General features: G+C 51.2%; 1 protein-coding gene across 1 annotated transcript in view; it reads left to right on the forward strand.

The window, feature by feature from the left end:
• Positions 1-11,333: 11,333 nt before the first annotated feature.
• Positions 11,334-19,579, forward strand: part of LOC102572906 (uncharacterized) — a 64,672-nt gene continuing 56,426 nt past the window's right edge. Inside the window, exon 1 of the mRNA XM_006264515.4 lies at positions 11,334-11,399. The gene's annotated coding sequence lies outside the window, so the exon portion shown is untranslated. The remainder of the gene's footprint in view (positions 11,400-19,579) is intronic.

Consider the following 19,579-nt stretch of genomic DNA (forward strand, 5'->3'; position numbering starts at 1 on the left):
TAGGTGCCTTCCAAAGACAGCCTGTGTCTGAGACACCCTATAGTTTTAAGACCAGAAATGCAGAGGCAGGTGAGTGGGAAGATAAATCAGAAAATTAAAGTGGGCGGTGAGGCAATAGACATAAGCTGTATCTCAGGATTTGAAAGATGGTTGTGTCTCCTTGACTAAATTTTGCAAATCAGTATGGCTTGCATCTGGTGACGACCCCAGGTTAGGGAGCCTGCCCGTTTGGTACAGGATTGAATAAGCACATCAGTTTTACAGAGGTGTTTAAATCAGGTCCTGAACTAGGGTGCAAGTACTTTGATGAATGGGAATGGATATAAGCACATGCTTCGTTAAGTCAAAGCTTTAGCTCATGGCATCATCCGATGAGGAGAAAGTCAGTTAAGAATCTGCTTGTTCATAAGAGAGAGCATGGAAACATCAGTCTGTTTAGAAACAAACATAGGACGCCCCCTTCTGCTGTGATAACTATGGGAATATAGAGGATGAGCGATTTCCTGGTCTAGAGACTAGGGTAGTGGATGTTCTAGAAATACTTTATATTATTCTTGGGGAAGGAGTTACAATGGAAAATGCTCAGAGAGGTGGGCTGAAAAAGTTCCTGCTCCTGAGCTCTTCAAAGGTGGGGAAAAGTCTTTGAATGCTCATGTGATCTGTGCCAAGGGACATCTGACCAACATAAGCAATTTGTTCAAGGAGTCCGTTTGAGGCAGAACCTGCCTGCAGGCTCGGTCCTTTGAAGCCTAGTTCTAAGAGACAAGGGAGAGTGGGTTTTTTAACTGCTAGCTATACTGACAGAGGCCTTGTTCCAGAGCCCAGAGCTATGTTGCATGGTGCTATCAGCACACGACAGCCCACAGGCCTGCCTACCTGGCTGCAGAACAGAGGACCCTACTTTAGACAACCTCTAGAGGTGCAAGAAAGGAGTAGCATTTCCTCCCTTCTGCTGGTAGAGAGGATGTGGCTGCAGAAGAGAGACAAAGACTTCCCTCTGCTCCCTGGCAGCTGCTGGAAGCTAGCATGAGTTAGAGTAGCCTTTGCAAGATGGTCCTGAAAGAGCTGCAAGTGGGATTGGCTGAGGAAGGGATATGGAGAAACACCAGTAGAGGCCAGAGTATTAAAAATGGAAAGCATTTGTACTGTCTGCCCGCCCTTCAGAGATGTTAAAATGTGAGACACTGCTTTTCTGCCTATCACAGTTGGAGGCCGATGACACTGGGAAGGATGTGGACAAATGTGGCGTGGAAGTCAGTTGATTTACAGCAGGAGACAAGCATCTCCCTAGATCGAGTGCCCATCAGCATCAACAAAGTCTGTCACAAGGACCTCCCCTCGCCGCCCCCAGCTCCTGTTCAGATGCAGATTAAAAGCCATTTTAAATGTCCGTCCATAGCTCAGCTCACAGGGCAGGGAAACAGAGACAGCATATGACCTACTTGTCCTTCATTAAACGGCTGGACGCTGTTCTGCTTAATCGCATGTGGGGAGTCGGAAGCCTATTCACTGGCGGATGCTGCGTAGACTTTGCTTTGCCTTTTGATTGAGCCCGTTCCCTATGCTGAAGAACAAGTAGGGGCTTACAAGGAAATAGGAAATTGCATTTATGAAAAGCACTTTTTCAGCAACAAAACCCTGCCCCTCAACAGGCAACGTTCCCATCCTCTTCAGTGGCAGCAGAATCGTGTCCTTCGTTACAAACAAAGCAAATTGTGATAGAAAAGATTTGCTCGGATCTCGTCAGTTCAGCATGTTCTCTTTTCACGTAACGTAGAAGGTTTTTGTTCCATTTTAATTTTAGTAGAGATGAATGGAAAACAAATCAGTAGCAAGAGTTACCAGGGCAATGGTAAATCACCAATCCAATTACCAATTCAAAAATAGCCAGCATGCTAATTTAGGGGATGAAGAACAACATGATGTGCTAGATTTTTAACAGTAATTACTGTTGCGAAGCCATCGAGCCGCCCGGTTGAGTTCCATCCTTATTAGATTCCGAGAGGTTAATCCGGGGAGCTATCAATTAAATATTCCCTCGCGTTTTTGTGCGATGCTGTTGAATAGCATGTCGTTCTGAGCAGCGTCATGAGTTTCAGGAAGGGCCGGCAATGTGCTGGGCGCTCGGCAAACTACAGGCACAGAGGGAGGAATCAACAATAGCTCGCAGGCAGCGAAAACCAGCTGCAGCAGCTGCCCCACATCAGCAAAGCTGTCTCAATAGAAGTGGTTCCCTGCTGCTGGGGTGGGGGCAAATGCCTCATTTTCTTCCCCCCCAAAATACACAGATTTATAGGCCCCTTGAGCACAGTGTTGACAGTCTGCAACCCAAGCGCCATGAGTCCCTGCTGCAGTGCAGTGGTCTCGGCACTTGCCTGCCTCCTAATTATCCTCGTTGCAACAGCCCCTTTATCACAGAGCGATGTACAGGGAGGTGCTTTGCACTATGTATTTTATGTAAAGAGCGGAGCCCCCTGCCCAGCGTTAAAGGCTGAGTGAATTATATTGCTGTCTCACCAAAAAGCCATTTATTGTCATGCTAATGGCCTCTGCCACTCACTGCCATTGAAGTGGATTATGAACTCCCCCTTTGGAATATGCAGTTTGCTGGATAATGGATTTTTTTAAGTGAATTTACTGCCTGATGAAAGGTGCTGCATTGTCAGAGGCGTTCAGCCTTGCAGGGTAATTTATCAGCAGCAGGAGCAGGGCAATGCAAACTTCCCCACCCCGCCAACGTACTGAGAAGCAAGCGTGCCCAGTTCTGACAGAGTGCCCTTCCTTGGTAGATCTCAAAGCCCCTTCTGAAAGACGTCCCACTTATGACTTGTCCCATTTTACAGAATGGGGAGACTGAGGCATGGAGCAATGAAGCAACATGTCCAAGGTCAGCCAGCAGGTCAGTGGGAGAGCCTGGAAGAGAGCCCACATCCACGTCCCTGTTCAGTGCACTCTGCACTAGGACCACAGCCGCCCCAGGCCATCTCTGAGGGTATTCAGCTTTTGGGCGCTCTGCAGACCCGCTGGCAAGAAGCAAGTTAGTGTAATCCCTGTGGTTTGCTTGAGGATGTGGACACTCATCTGTGCGAGACATCCTGGACTGAGAGCAACAGCGATCACCTGTTTCCAGCATCAACTTGCCACTACTCACCTGGGGTAGATTCGAACTACAACCTGACAACTTCAAGCTACAGAACTGTCCTGAGCAATCAGGCCTCAGACCTTGCACAGCAGTGGGTGTGAAGGGTTTTATAGCCCTCAGCCCTACTCCTTTCTCCCAAGGCATCCCGTTTGGCCAGCAGCCTGATGAAATCGGGTTGTTGAAACCAAATGAAAATCCAGTACAGCCAAGACTGTCCTGAGCGTTTAAAAGTGACCAAGGAGATCATTTCATCCCAAGCCTATAGGTGTCTGCATGTAGACACAGGTAGATGCCCTCTCTAAAGAGGTCTACTGGTTAATCTTCAACAGATCGCATGTACATAATGAACTTGCCGCAAAGGGAAACAGATCAGAAACATGCAGTGAGCAACTTAGGATTTTACCCCAATGGATCAGATAACTGCACTGGATCCATTGATTTCACAGACTAACTAAGGACATACTATTGATTTTAAGGGTTACAAAGCCAAATGCAAAGCAGGTCAGCAGATGGTCAGGCCTTAGCCTAAGGAGAGCCTAAGTGGTTAGTTGCCCGAGTCAGGGATGCAGGATTCACAGACTCAGAGGTTTAGGGCTGGAAGGGACCTTGTGAGATCACGGGATCCAGCCCCCTGCTCTGGGCAGGAAAGACTGCTCGGGTCAAATAACCCCGGCAAGGTGTGGGTCCAGTCTCCTTTTGAAGCTCGCCAGGGTAGGTGCCTGCACCACCACGCTGAGAGTCTATTCCAGAGTCTGGTCACATGAACCGTGAAGACTTTTTTTCTTATATCCAGTCCGAAACCTCCTAGGAGTTCATTGCAAAGATCCAAGCATTTCTCTTCCTTGTACAGTGTCTCATGCATAAAGCGCTCAGTCCTACTTGCGCTGACATCAATAATAGCTTGGCAGTGGACTCATGCTTTGGGGTGAATAAGGAGCTAGCATTCATAAGATCTTCCAGGGTGCGTAAGTTGTCCAAACAGGTAACTAAGGGGCTGACTTTAATTAAACTGGTGTTAACAAGGAGCAGCATAGCTTATCTGAATCAGGCCCCTAGACCCATCCGGGTCCACGATGATTTCCAAGAGGAGTGTGCAACTTCAAGTCAACCCTGATGAATCTCCACGTTGGATGTATACGGCAGGGGCGGGTTGCGGTGTCCTTATTGCCCTGAGCACTAGTGTAGTGAAAACGTAACCTCATCTGTGGCAGAGAACGTGTTGGGACCCAAACACCAGACAGCAGATGTGTTAAACCAACCTCTTTTCCTCTAGCAAGCCATGTTTGGAGGTGAGAAAGGGGAGCAAAGCCACAAAGGAGCCAGTAATTTGGTTGTCATGAACTATTGACGTGGTCTAAGCTGACCTGTGGGGGCGTTAGAGCTGAATCGCAGGTTTCCGTGGCCGTGATAAATTGGAATAATTTGTTTTGTGGTTTGTTTGTTGTTTTTTATTACGGCCCCCCCAGTAAAGCAAGAAGGGAGTGTTGCATTTACAGTTTCAGCAACAAAACACAAATGCCGAGCCTCCGAAGGAGACAAATTCGAGGCATAATGAACAACAGCCATCCGTCTGCCACGGTGCCTCAGGCGAGTAATGGAGCAGAAAGATGGCAAAAAACGGAAACTGCAAATCGACAAAGATCTCTTCAAAGAGCAGGGGCGCTGCGCCATAGTCCGCTGGCTCCGGTAATTGAGAAGGATCGCTGCTTACCCAAACAGTCGAATTCTTCGGCTCCAAACTGAACGTTGCAAACAACAGGAAGTTCAACAAGAGAAACCAGTGCTCATCCAGCGGGTCCCGTTCAGCCCAACTGGGCCTGCTGGTCTTTCAGGCTGGCTGTAACTGGAGTACCAGTCCTGACAAAGAGCCTCTTGGACAAGAGAGAACCAGCGCGCCCAGCTAGCCTTCCTCAGTCGCCTGGCCCTTCACGCTGGTTCCTGCGGGAGCAGGATGTGGTCCAAACATCTGATGCCAGCATGCGCAAGCATCACTTATACCAGAAAAATGTTGGGTTTTTTTTCTTTTTCCGGTGGTAGAAATAGGGTTACTTCTAAATAAATGGTCACCAGAAATGGAGGCATGATGGTATTTGAGACAGCTCTTTGCGCTGAGAGCCATTTAGGCAAAGGAGCTGTAAAGATCTGTGCAGGAGCTCCTTGAGCTCTCTCTATGGTCACTCTGAACAGCACAATCACTCTAGGTCAACCAGACATAATTGGAGCACAGCAGAATGCTCTTAATGAAGAGATGTTTTGGGTTGGTTTTTTTTTAACCAAATGATAACTTCTTGCAAGGGGAGGAAGGATGGGGATCTGGTGGTAAAGGCACAAGAAGGATGCAAGGTTGTAAGGACTCTGTCCTAGCTCTGCTGGAGACGTCCGGTTTAGCCGTGAACTTTCTCTGCCTTGGTGGAAAGGGGCAATAGGGGCCACATCACAGGTAATGGGGTAAAGTTTGTAAAGTGCTTTTCGATCCCCGCTGGAAGATGCTGCAGAAGCCTGAGCCGCTCCCAACTGAAATCACAGGAGTCTTTGCATTGACTCCAAGTGGGAGTTGGACAGACCCCAAAGCAAGGCATTGCACTGAAACAACTCCAGGTTGTAAAATCTCTCGACGTCCCCATCAGCCACTTCATTAAATTGGCGCGCTGCTTTATTTGGTGAGTTGTTTAGACGCCAGCAATTTATTTATGCAAGTTTGGTTTAAGACCCATAAAAAAAGAGCAGCTCTGATGACTGCATTCAGGCTTGGTACTGCTGATACAGAGCTTGCATTTCTGTATCGGGATATAACAAGGTTCAACCTGATATCACAACTCTGGAACCAGGGTAGCTCTCGGTTTTGGAGGCCCCCAGAGTAATAATTAACCTTGCAAAGTCCTTAATGTCTAACCATGGCAGGGGGAGAGGCAAGATCAGATTTGCAGACAAGTTGGAGAGAGTCCAGCGGAGGGCAGCGAAAAGGGTGAGGGGGCTGGGGCACATGGCTTAGTTACGAGGAAAGGCGGAGGGAACTGGGCTTATTTAGTCTGCAGAAGAGACAACAGAGGGGGGATTTGATAGCAGCCTTCAACTACATGATGGGGAGGGAGGGGGTCCCAAGAGGATGGAGCTGGACTGCTTGCTCTCAGCGGGGGCAGACGACACAACAAGGAGCAATGGGCTCAAGTTGCAGCAAGGGCAGTTTAGGTTGGAAATTAGGAAAAACTCTCACTAGGAGGGTAGTAAAACACTGAAACAGGTTACCCAGAGAAGTGGTGGACTCCATCCCTGGACATGTTTAAGCCCCGGGTAGACAAAGCCTTGTCTGGGATGATCTAGTTGGGGCTGGTCCTGCCTTGAGCAGGGGTTGGACTAAAGGTGACCTCCTGAGGTCCCTTCCCACCCTCATTTTCTAGGATTCGATTATTCTATCCCTAAAATCAATGCAAAATTTAAAATACCCCAGCCCCAATGCCAGAATGCTGTCTGTGTGATCTACGTAGTGAGAGGGCAAGATGTTCAGGACAGGCATTCAGCACCTAGGCTCAGTCTCACAGACACTTAAACAAATGCTTAACTAGATGCTCTGTGAGTCAAGGCCGTGGTTAAGGCGCACCGCTCTAGCCCCCAGTGCACGCGGGGATGCCATGGCCGGCATCGCAAGAACGTGGGACTGAAAGGGGTCTCCTGTGCCGTCGACTTCCACCCCCTGACCTCTCAGGCAACCGCTTACACAAGGATTCCCCAAAATCAAATCTCTTCCAACCCTCAAATGCCACCACAGGTACCGTTCGCAGCTGGGGGTCCAGGAGGCAGCCTGTGTTACAAGTTGGGGGTGAGATGAACCCACGCCTTTGGAGCTGAAGCCCATGCCTCTCCCATTTTGCCTGTGCATGCCTATGCTGTGTGAGTAGCCTCCTTGCTTTCCATGCCATTGCTTTGGACAGATAAAGATAAATGCACATGTACATTTTACCATGAGCACGCTAGTAAGATCGCTGACGTAAAGTAGCCGTGTTTGGCTAATATCAGGGCCACTCATGCAATCCCTAAGAAGGATACCTAATGCATTCAATGAAGGGTCCATCAATTGCTTGAGTAAAATAAGGAATACCTAACCAACCACTTTCATATTGATGTTGCAGGATTTACTGGGGAAGCTAGCAAGAATCAGGCATTCAAGTAGCATGGGAAAAAGCGGCGAGACCTCTCTTTGGGGAGCTCGGATGAGTCAGTGGTCAGGGGAGATCGCTCAGAAATGCCGTGTGATCATGACTCCTTCCTTGAGGTCTCAACGTGCCCACGGGCTCTTCGAAGCTTCTCGAGCTTGGTTCCTTATGGTCTCTGAGCAACACTGGAGGTAGCTCCCAGGCATGGCCAGCTGCCGGTACTGGCATAGGATGTCACCTGAGCAAAGCCATCACCTTCCTTCTCTACATATTTAATTTCAACCAAAATTACAGAGCACCTGAGTCACCGCCTCCTGTGAAGCCCACCTGCCTGCCCCTCCCCAGCCGAAGCTCTTGTCCCAGGCTCTCTGCAGACTCAGGCAGGTGCCGCTGCACTGATTAGTTATGAAGCCCATTTTTTGAGGCTTTTTCCCACTTCTGCCCAGAGCCGTGAGATATTTGATGTTTAAACATGAAAGGCAAGTTTCTAGAGGAGACTACAACTGCACGGGAAGTACTGCTGTGTTGAGCCAGCCCACTCTGCGCCTGTATGCAAACAACCCTACTTCTCCTTTCATTAAAAGCTTATTAACCATGTGGACAAGCTCAGCAGGAGAGCTCTTGGCTCCTGCTATTACTAACGATGTCATCTTGTTGTTGCCGCTGCGTTCCTCTATCTCCCTTTTGGTCTGGGCTGTTTCTGACCTTATTACACTACGTGACATTTTGAGGGCAAACTCTTTCAAGCAGCGACCAGGTTGCAAGGGAGACTACGGATCAATTATAACAACAGCTGGAACAAAAAATATGAGGAATAAGCTGTGTTCAGCATCTCAAAGACCTCGTGATAGTCAAGCAACCTTAAGTGCCAGGCTTTCAAATGGCCTGGGACCTGCCTCCCTTTTCCATGTCGCCTTCCTTAATTTTCCTTAATGGAGGTGGAAACTAGAGGGAACAGAGGTACGGCAAAGGGTCAGCGCACTCAAGTGCATTTTATCACTCCGGCAGTCCCTCATGCTTACAAGTGAGCAATAACCTGATTCGAGAGATCAACATGAGAATAAAGGCACATCCTTTAACTGGTCTGTCTCCCGTCAGGACGTGGAAGGAGAAGGAAAGGAGCTGGACGGCCTAACGAAGAGCCAAAGAGAGGGACTCGCATTAAGCCATAATCAGATCAAGGCAAGCGAGAAGCCATAACTAGATTAAGACAGGATTTCTCATGTGCAGACAGCAGCCAGCTCTATTAAAGTTCAACTAGAGCTGATAAAAAAGCGATAATGGGTTTTCCTGACCATGTCAATCATTTTGAACCCCCAGTTTCTGAAAGGAGCAGCACACCATTTAGTTAACAAATGCTCTGTTTTAATGGATAATGCTTTCGCTCCCCTTTTCCTCTCCGCCTCTTTTCTCTTATCAGTGCCATCCAGCGCGAATAATTGTGGTCCAGTGTAAATTGTGCTCGGATCAGGACCAGACAGATGTGCGGCTACCCCAGCGGGGCACACTCAGTAGATGGCCATTGCTGCACTTTGCCAGCAGGTGGGTGGGAGCTGGTGGTAATAGCCTGTTTGCCCGTCACAAATAGCTAATCCAGAATGGGCATGAACAGATAAGACCTAAACCCGTTTAATTTACACCAGTAGGGTTTCCCCTCTGATTCTTCTCAGGGTAATTCTCTATCAGATTAGGCACAATTATCCCGGGTTAGGGGGGTTGCATTGTCTGTTCACTCCCTTTCTATACTGCCTCTTACACCGGTGAAAACATTTAACCGTCCACACCGGTCAGCAGGCAAGGTCCCGACTTGGTGTGTACAAGCGCTTGATATTGCTCTCCCGCGGCTTGGGCCAGGGACTAGCCCGAGAGAAGGGAGGTCCTCTTCCCAAACAGAAGAGACTATTCGTCTAAGAGCAACAGGACCAAGGTCCTCACAACTATGCGGGTGCTTGTGGTTGTAGCACTGGTTGTATCTTCTCTCCATTACAAACACTTCCAAATAAATCAGTGGCCAAAGGGAAACTACATACCCTTTAATGTTCATGTGCTTTTGAGCCCGCTCCTTCCAGGACCCACATTTCCAAGCCCCATCCAGGGGCGTCCACCTCTGTCCCAATTTCTGCCCGTCCCGTCCCATCACCAAGCCACAAATTGCCGGTGGCAAATGTGTCTTTCCCCTTGGCCGCTGCAAGCCCGTGAGCTGGAGGCTGAGCCCATTGGGATGAATCCACAGCTGCCAAAGCAACGCCCAGCAGATGCATCAACCAGAGGATATATATCTCTATATTAGTGATGTTTTGTTTTAATCACGGAAAAATGTGGATTTGGGGTTACTTCCTTTAAACCAAAAATGGGGAACTTTTTTTAAAATCAGAGAAAACCAGGATCCCTGCACATGACTGTCAGTGTAGTATTGGAGGCAGTGTCAAGACTCTTTATGTGGCTAAATGTTATTCTATTAATCTGAATAAGAGACATGCATTTAGCTATAATGACCACAGGGGTAAAGGACATCTTTGGACTATTTTGATTTTTTTTTTTTTGCCTAATTCGTTATGATCTTTAAGCTTTACATATAACCTAGAGAACGGGTGCATACTCCAATCACCCTATTTATTTTTTCTATGCTTGTTTTTCCATTGAATAGTAGTGCTAGTCCTTCTCGCATATCAGTAAAACTTCCAGTTTCTCTTTGAGTGGAGAAAAATAGATATTGTGTTATGTGTGATAACTCTAACCCTAATCCTAACTCTAACCCTAATCCTAATTCTAATTTTTCAGGATTGTGGATCCACCCCTGAGCCCTGCAGATTCCTGTTTGCAATCTCTGGCTACATCTTATGAATCACGTTTGCCCCCCTGAGGCTGCTACCACGGCCTGGCATCCGTGGCACCCTTAGCAGGATCTCATGGCCTTTCAGGGGGGTCCCACGGCACCCAATTGAGCATTGAACATAAAATCATAGAAAACAAGGGCTGAAAGGGACCTCAGGAGGTCACATCTAGTCCAACCCCCTGCTCCAAACAGGACCAGCCCCAACTACATCATCCCAGCCAAGGCTTTGTCTACCTGGGGCTTAAAAACCTCCAAGGACGGAGACTGCACCACCTCTCTGGGTGACCTGTTCCAGTGTTTTACTACCCTCCTAGTGAGAAAGTTTTTCCTAATTTCCAACCTAAGCTTCCCTTGCTGCACATTGAGCCCATTGCTCCTTCTGTCATCGGTCACCACTGAGATCACTCCACCTCCATCCCCTTTCTAGCCCCCCTTCGTGCAGCTGAAGGCTGCTATCCAATCCCTCCTCGCGCTTCTCTTCTGCACACCAAACCAGCCCAGTTCCCTCCGCCTCTGCTCACCAGGCATGTCCCCCAGCCCCACAACCATTTTTGTTGCCCTCCAACGTGTCCCCATCACAGCTGTCTGCAGCGGGGGCCACAGCTGGACACAGCACTCCAGATGTGGCCTCCCCGGTGCAGAATAGAGGGAAGCATCACCGCCCGGGCGTGGCAGCGTCCTCCCAAGGCAGCCCACGTGCCGTTAGCCTTCCTGGTGACACGGGCACCCTGCTGCCTCCTCTTCATCCATCACGAACTCCAATCCTAACCCGAATTTTAATCCTAATCCTAATGGTAACTCTATCCCTAACCCTAACTCTAATCCTAACTCTGTTCCTAACTCTAACCCTAACTCTAATCCTAATCCTAATGGTAACTCTATCCCTAACCCTAACTCTAATCCTAACTCTATTCCTAACTCTAACCCTAATCCTAATGGTAACTCTATCCCTAACTCTAACTCTAATCCCAACTCTATTCCTAACTCTAACCCTAACTCTAATCCTAATCCTAATTCTAACTCTAGTCCTAACCCTAATTTTAACTCCATCCCTAATTTTAACCCCCGCCCCCCTCAAACCTTGCTGCTCCCAGCCCCGCCCCTCCCTGCTCGGGGGCGGGGCTCCGCGCCTCCCGCCGGCGCCCAATCAGCGCGGCCGGGGTTGCCGTGGCGACGCAGCGAAGCGGGGCGGGGCGGGGCGGGGGCTGCGGGCGGCGCCGCGCAACAAAGGCGCGAGGCAGGAGCGTCCCGCAGGAGCCGGCGGCGGCAGGTGCGTGCGGGCCGGGCGGGCGGGCGGGCGGGCAGCGGCAGCAGCATCCCTCCCTCCCTCCCTCCCTCCCTCTCTGCCCCGGGTCCCCAGGCGGGGTGGGGGCTTCTCCCCCTGCCCCTGCAGATAAGAAGCCCCTGCCCAAGCAGAGGGCGAGGTTGAAACCCCCTGGTTCCCAAATCCCCTGGGCTGCCCCCCCTCCCTGGTGCTGCATGGGGGGCACCAGGCTCCGCGACAAAGGCGCAGGCGGCAGGGCTGCACCTCTCCCGGGCTTGCAAAGGTCCCTGACAACCGGTGCCTTGTTCACCACCCGGGTGCCCCTCGGGGCCAGCTCGCCGCCCCCGCGACGTGCGGCTTGCGGTACTGCGCGCCGTCCCCCAGCTCTTCATCAGCCAGGCGTGATGACCGCGCCGGCTGCCGCAGGGCTGGGTACGGCGCGCCGCTGACATGCCAGCCAATGTCCTTTAACGCATACAGATTTCAGCGAGGACTCCTCTTGTAATGGGTTTTTAATAGCAGTGGCCCAGACAACTTTCCCAGTCCAGCCGTCCCGGCTGCCCGTTGACCGCGGGCGGCTTTGTGCCTTCTCCCCGGGGGCACGGATGGTTTCCGAGTAGCAGGAGCTTAATTGTTGGAAGAGAAGGCGGCTGAGCCCGTGGGATGCCAGTGAGTCATTGCTTTTTCTTTCTTTCTTTCTTTTTTTTAAATTCATTTCTCCATCCTGGCTCGTAACGTCGTCCTCCCCGGGACGCAGAGGGCAGGATGCCGGTAGCCGGGTCGCGCGTTGGGCGGCCGAGGCGGAGGGGTCGCGGGAGGATGTCGGGCGCAGCAGTTCCCCAGCCCGGAGGGGAAGGCCTTTCTGCCATTGTCGTGTCGGGCGGCTCGCCTCGGTGCCTTTGGCTCGCCTCCCTGCCTCCGTTATCGTTTCTCGTGCCGGCCTGATGAGCTTGCCCGGCGCCTGAGAGTGGCTGCTTGCACGGACGCGTGTGCAAATGCCTTTGTGAAGGCACCCAGCTCCCCGCAGGTCAGGACAGGATGGCCGGTCTTGCGTTGCGGTGGTGAGATGGAGGCGTGCAGAGAGGCACTTGGGGAGGCAAACCGAGAAACGGAGCCTTGCATTTCGGATTTTGCTCCGTTGCTTTCTAAATTAAACCGCCCATCGGGGTAGCCGCGCGGGCTGTTGGTGCCCAGCCGTGCCCCGAGCATCCTCGGGTACTCCGGGTTCGTCTGCTTGACAGGGACGGTTGCGCGAGGCTGATCCTGGGCTCGGAAGAAGTAAACTTGCATTGCAGCGTGGCCCGCGAGCCCCGGCGGGTCCGCTCCCATAGGCGATCCCGCATTCCCAGCTCTGGTCCTTGCAGTGAAGAGTTAATGACCTTAGCGGCAAATGAACTCGGCTCCGTGCCCAGCTCTTCCTGCGCGATGCCTGAAACAGCGTCCCACCTGCATAGGAGGGCTCGGCTCCAGTTTTAAAGGGCGGCCTGTCGTGACACCTGTAGCCACAGGTGCGTGAGGCCTCGCACCCTGGCTCGCCGAGCTCTTCTGAGACCCCGGACATTTGTTTTATGGCCCACTAGGAGATCGATTTGTGTTGAACATCTGGTTCCTTAACGGCAGGTGAGGAACTTGCTGGCGACCGGGCTGGTAAGTGCTGCGTGTCCCTCCCCAGCTGGAGAAGCAAGGATGCGATGCTGCATCTTCCGCCTACCTGTTGTCTGGCCCGTTGGTTTAGGCTCGCACGGTTTCTTTAATAAGGATGGTTTCCAGCCTGTACCTGGCACGGCCCCCAGTTGTCGGCTTTACGCAGCTATTGTTTTGTGTGAAACTAAGACTGCAAGGCCCCTACCAGGAGGTGTAGGCTTGGTATTTGCCGACGCAGCTTAGCAAGGATGGAGCTCCTGTTTCCGGTGCATCGAAGCAGACTCAAAGAGGAGTATTCAGCCAGGGATTTTTTTCCCCCTTAGTATAATCATAGAAAAGCAGAGTTGGAAGGGCCCTCGGGGGCGTTATCTAGTCCAACCCTCTGCCCTCTGCCAGGGTCTTCCCTGCCTGAGCAAAGCCGAATGTATGTGTTTAAAAGACTTCCAGTAATGGAGATGTCACAGCCCCTATGTCAACTGAATGTGCCTGGTATATAACCCCTTAGCCAAAGCCAGGTCTGAGAGATGCTTCTTTCCTGCAAACGGTAGTCATTTTTAGGAAAAAAGATGACACAAGTGTAACGTCATGCCTCTCTTTCTGCAAGGGGAGACAGGGGCCTGACCTCATCTTCATGCTTACTCACGTGGGTGCAAACCTGGAGTGAGTCACATGAAGTCTGTAGCGTTGTCTTGGAGTCATTCGGCTAGCTCCGATCCCGGACCCAGGGGACCGCTCTGAGCTCTGCGCTGGCACCAGCCACATGCTCGACCCCATCCAGGCTCTGAACCTCGTTGCTTTGGTTTCCCAAGATATGAGATGGTAAGAGGAATGCCCGCCTGCCCCTGTATCCTGTCTGGAGAGTGACGGGTAGGTGCAGATGGGTGCAATAGCTGCACTTTGCAGTAGCCCTGGATACCTTATCATGGTGAGGGCTGCACAGGCAGAACGAAGTGACAGTCTTACCCCAAAAGGGCTACGTAGAGCACAAGAGACAGCAAAGGGAGAAGGGGCACAAAGAAAATATCGTGATGTTTGTTGGAACAAGGATGAAAGGTGAATGGAGGAGGAAGAGAGGCCGCAGGTGAGATGGAAGTCATAAAAGCCACGCACAGACTGGTGATGGAGGGAGGGGAGCGATAGCCGCAGACTGGGACATAGGAAAGGTGTCAGCCTACAGCTGAGTGGGACTTAAGGACAAAAGCAGAGCATATGTTTGGGCCACCTGGGACTCGGTGCACTCCTTTACCCTGGAGAAAGATCCAGGTAGCTCCGCTGCCTAGAGCTGCAGCCTGGGTAAAATCGAGGAGAGGATTTGCCCCGTTGAAGGAGGAATATCGCTGCTCCTTTCTTAGACGGCGCTGTCCAACGCGTGGCACTGGGAAAGGTTTTCTGCTTGCTGTTTTGCACAGGTGGGCTCCCGCTTTCCTTAGGCATCTTGTTTTCCCGCGCGGAGGGTTTATCTCTGTGCGCTGATTTAGGCGGAAGTCAGGATTTGGGGGTTGTATCCTTGGAGTGGACTGACGGGGCCGAGCTCTGCCATTAGGTGCCCCCAGGTGTCTGCAAGGGCATCGCCGCACAACCTGGCATAGGACAAGAAGGGATCTCCTGAGTGGCTGAGCTCAACCCCTTGGCGTCACAAACCCCCTCAACCCTTTCCAGGTCCCATCTCGGAGCTGGTTATGCAGTTTACTCCGTTCACCCCCTTGGGAAGGCTCCATCCTCCGTTGATTGGAGCCCTTTTAATTTCTTGCCTCAATTTATTAACAGCCAGTCTCTGTCCATTTGTTCTTAAGCCAGCGTCCTTTAGCTTAAATAGATCTTTGCTTTCCTTAATGTATTTATGGAGAGCGATCGGAGCCGCTCCCAACCGTCTGTCTGCGGGGCTACATCGGCTGAACGGTGTAAGACTCAAGACATGCTCTCCATTCCTCTGATCCACCCACATAGCCCTCCTCTACCTGCTCCGGATGAATGCACCCTTCTTGAACACGGCTGATCAGAATAGGATTGATCAAGGCTGACATTTCATTAGCATTGCGTGCCATAACCGAATTGGGCCATATCTTCAGCTGGCGATGGCTTTTATATCTCCCGGTTGGTCGCAGATTGGAAGGGAAAATCAGTTTGGACGTTAGGTGCTCTGTGAACTAGAGAGTGAAGAGGGATTGGGCTGGGAAAGAAGGGGTGCCCAGGGACCAGCTGTACTTATTCAACCTGTAGCCACCTCCATGAACCCCAGTCTGCATCACCAGTACATAGCATTTACTTAAATACATGGCACCAAGGGTGTACATGGATACTGTGCTGATGGAAGAAAAATTTCTGCATGTAACAAGCAGCTTGTAATGGGACGGGATACAGTGATGTGGAGTTACGGTTGTACCAGTGTGCATTGGGAGAAGACGTATAGTTTAAACATAAAAGGGGAGAATACATTGTGCATTTTGTGGGTAGCATCAGGAATCCAATGGATTCATTTTTAGCACTGAACCATTGCACAAGTCAGGAGATCGTGTTCCTGGTACAGGGCATTTTGTATACACTAGCATGTACATGCTAAATGGTTCGTGGCCACTCGTGCTATGTTAATGAGCAATCATCACACTCTTGTCTAGGGTGGGTGGTTACCACCCTTGCACTACTGCTGTCCCCCTGGCTCGGCACTGAGTCCAGCAGAGCAAAACCAAGTCATTTTCCATAAAACGGGTCACTTGCCACGATGCTCAAGCCATCTCTGCGTGAAGGGTGTTGGCACCAAGCAGGGAAGGGTCGTTCTTTAGTTAGGCAAGGCACAAGAACTGGCCGGGTGGAAAGCAGTGAAATGGTGAAGGCAGAGGGAAGCTGCCTAGCTGTAAATCTTCCTGACACTGCAGCAGATTAGCTTGCGGAAGACTCCTCCAGGAAAAGTGCTGGAGCTCCCCTAAGCCTCAGACTTTCGGAGACAGACCAGACAAACCAGCCTGAGAAGCGGATGCAAGGAAACCCCCCCCGCACTCCTGCAGGAAGACCGACTCGAGCATCACGTAAGCCACTTCTCAGTGCTGCGATAAGAGCTGGTGGGGCCGCGGAGTTCAGCGTCTCGGGCGCTGCCATCCTTTCCCCGCTCAAGCTGCCTGCCCTCCGGTGTTGGGAATGGCCCTGGAAGAGGACAGAGGGCGAGCATAGCTCCAGGCACCCCCCGCCATTGGGTATCAGCCAATTGCTGTCATACCAGATTAGTTCAGTGGCACATTAGCACTCATTTATGCTAATGCAAATGCAGTGCGACGGTCCCATATTATTGATGGAATTATTGTACTTGCAGCCCCACAATCTGGCTAATTGAAAGGGAGGCTCTCATTAGGAAGCTGTGGGTTTGCCTCGAGGGGGCTCCTCCTATTGCTGCTTTGGAAGACTTGTGAGCTGTTTGGTTTCGGCTGCCAGGGGAAGGAAGTTGGGGGTTTTCATAGTACGATTTCGTGGGTGCTGATGTGGATGCCCAGCTGACGGTCCCTGAGGCCGTGTCCTCCGTCCCTCCACAGATTGAGCATTGCCCGTGCTGCCCCTCCTGTTGTGCTTCAGCCCAGAAGATCTCCATCACCATTTTGGCCTCTGAGGAGATCTGGGAGCCACTGGGACCTGTGCTGAGACTCGCCCGACTCGTTCTGCACCTGAACAGAAAGGGCTTTGGATCTGTTCAGATTATCCCATCGCATGTGGCCCTGCGAGCAACGTGATGGCTTTGAACAGCAGAGAGAGGCGTGACAAGCCCAGCCATCCCTTTGGTTTCGTGCCATGCCTCTATCCATCAGTCACCCAGTAACCTTGCAAAGCTGCTCATATCCTGGACCGAAGTGAGCAGATCCCAGATGACGTGCAGAGAGGGGATCTTGAGCCCCTACCATGTCTCGAGCACTGCCACAACTCGGAGAACGTATGAGCCCGTCTGTAGCTCCAACAAGGAGATATGTATGTTGTCACCTTCCAGCCTATACCTGCCTTGCCTCTGCCCGTCTTCCCAGTAGAGTCGAATAGGTTGGCACCCTGAATGTCCCAGACAATTCGGTATTAAGGATGCTCCCTGAGCACATAGCAGGTAGGGTAGACGGTACAGGAGTCAGCTGGGGAGCTGGGCAGGGGGGCTCCTTTTCATGCCTGGGAACTTGGAAATAGGAGTGCATATAGAGTCCCGAGTTTGGGGTCGGTCCACTGCTTACTGTAACAAGCCTTTGGCTAGGCTCGCCGCCGCTCTGCCGCGAGGTCTGCTATTTCGTGAACCCTTAGCAGGAAGCTGGCAGGCTTCGGCGACCAGCAGTCTGCAAGCTGCCAGGGTTGGCATCGCTCGGACTGAACCAGACAGGATTTCTCGGCCCTAAACTTGAATCGGTAAATCCGACGCAGGCAGCTGCTAGCCCCGGTGCTTCAATATGCCGCTTGCGTTGCAGAATCAGCGAGAGGTGCCTTTGCATAATTAACTCAAGCCGTGGCTGGAAAATCAATTAGGGAAGGAAGAGACCCATAAGGTGATCTCGGCGATCCCAGGGCAGTACATTTCCTCCTGTAGCCCACTAAAGATACAAGATAGGATCCTGCCATGCTCTAGTTCATCGACTGAAGTTGCCACCCCATATGTATAATGCAGTGCAGTGAAAGGTAATGCAACAAAGCCTGTGTATTGGCCCTTCCCATCCTGTGTGCATTTATGCATTGCAAATACGTTTGTAATATGGTAGCTGGTATCTCTACTCCCAACCTACTAGGTGGCTTAATGATGTGCTGGCCCTTCAGCAATGCTGGAAGGGGTCCCGCATCCATTCTGGGGGAAGAAGCAGCCTTTGGCCCTGCATTTTGAAGTGGAGAGCGATTGTAGTGCTATGCAGAACCTGTGGCTAGAGCCACGCGCTACAGCTGTTGGCTTCTCTAGGATCCAAGCCAGAGCATCCTGCCCCGAGCCAGCTGTTTATCTGAGAGCACGGTTTGACTTGATTTTGTACAGACATTTAGGAATCCAAATGGGCTTGCTGCAAGGGGGTGGTACAACTGACCACAAGCAGTCCAAGGATTGCCTGGGCCTTGCTGAGCTTTCCCATGAAGGGCGGTGGAGCGTGCTGTAAAGTTCCCCAACAAAGAGAGGTAATTCAGAGGGTTATTCGCAGACTCTCAGCCCCTTGGAGCCAGAGGATCAGTCATTCAGTAGAGGGGATTTCAGCAGGACTATGTCGCCGAGGGGCTGCTGATGTGACTTGCCGGCTAGGATGCTGCCGGTAAGGGTCATGGGTCAGCGCTTTTGTGACGGATGAACTCCTCCAGTTCATAGCCTGCCTCATTGCTGTGTGCGGGGAAGGCAAGGGGGAGCGGTGGAAATCTTCTGTCCTCAGGGATGTTCCTTCCTATATTTCCTTAACGTGCATCTTCTCTGGAGACCTCTAGCTGCCTCATTGATCCTCAGGCTCGGAGCGCTGCTTGTAAATGAGGAAGGTTATTGCTTTAAACAAAATTAGCAGAGAGTTGCCGCTGCAATAGCAGCATCAGGGTCATGTGCATCTATGCCCCAGGACACAAGTCCCCGTGCTCGGCATGGAGACCTGCCAAGGAAAAACACTCTGCTGCTATTCATTGCTGTTGCAGTTTTAGCCCTAAAAGCCCACAGCTGTGAGTTAAACCAAATGTCTTGATTACAAATGAATCTGCAACAGCCCTGAGCCTTCCCGATTTGCTCCGGGGACACATGGCGAGAAATGTTTGCTCTTCATTTTGCGTGAATCCACACCATTTTTAGGTTTTTGGCCTGCAACCCGGCTGCGGCGATGCTGTTCCACACGGTTGGTCCCAAATGTCTGGTACAAGGCAGAACTAGCTGCAGACCCACGTGGAAACCAACCTCCCTTGGGTTTGAAGATCGCAGTTTGGAGATCGCATTTCTGGAAGTAGCTGCCCCAGGCTCTTGCAGCGAGATGACCTCCTCCATCCTCATTACTTATCCAGGAAAGGTTTTAAGCGGTATACTGAGAAAACTGATATAAGCAAAAATCACAGGGAGAGATGCAAGTGGATGAAATGAGGGACACGCAATTTGGGTGGGAGGAAAGGGAAGGGGAGAGCAAGACAGTGGCTCTTTGCAGCATCTTGCAGCATCAGCATTCAAGACAAAGTGCATCTGCATCATGCATTTTGCATCTTGGACCTCCAACTCCCTTGTAGATACCCGCTCAGTTGAGATGCTGCAAAACCAGGCTTTTCAATACAAAGAGGTTTCCATGACAATGGGATTTGAAACACTAAGCACTGTTTGTTGTACTTTAACATTCATCCCTGCCCTGCCGTACAAGCCCACTTCTCCGCGGAGGCCGTCTTCGGAAGCTGGAGCGGCATGGGCAGCTCTTGTGATCTCAAGTACAAAATTCATCGTATCGGGCATTTTTCAGGAAGTCTCACAGTCCCCGAACTCGAGGAATTGAGCAATCTGAGCCTTTTGTTCTTGCGGGGGGGTTGACTGAAAGGGAGGAAGTCTGCAGCGCTTAGACTTGCACAGGAGGGGTGAAAACATAAGCCTCGGTGGCTTT

Source organism: Alligator mississippiensis, chromosome 4 (genome assembly GCF_030867095.1).
Source record: "Alligator mississippiensis isolate rAllMis1 chromosome 4, rAllMis1, whole genome shotgun sequence".
Classification (NCBI taxonomy): domain Eukaryota; kingdom Metazoa; phylum Chordata; order Crocodylia; family Alligatoridae; genus Alligator; species Alligator mississippiensis.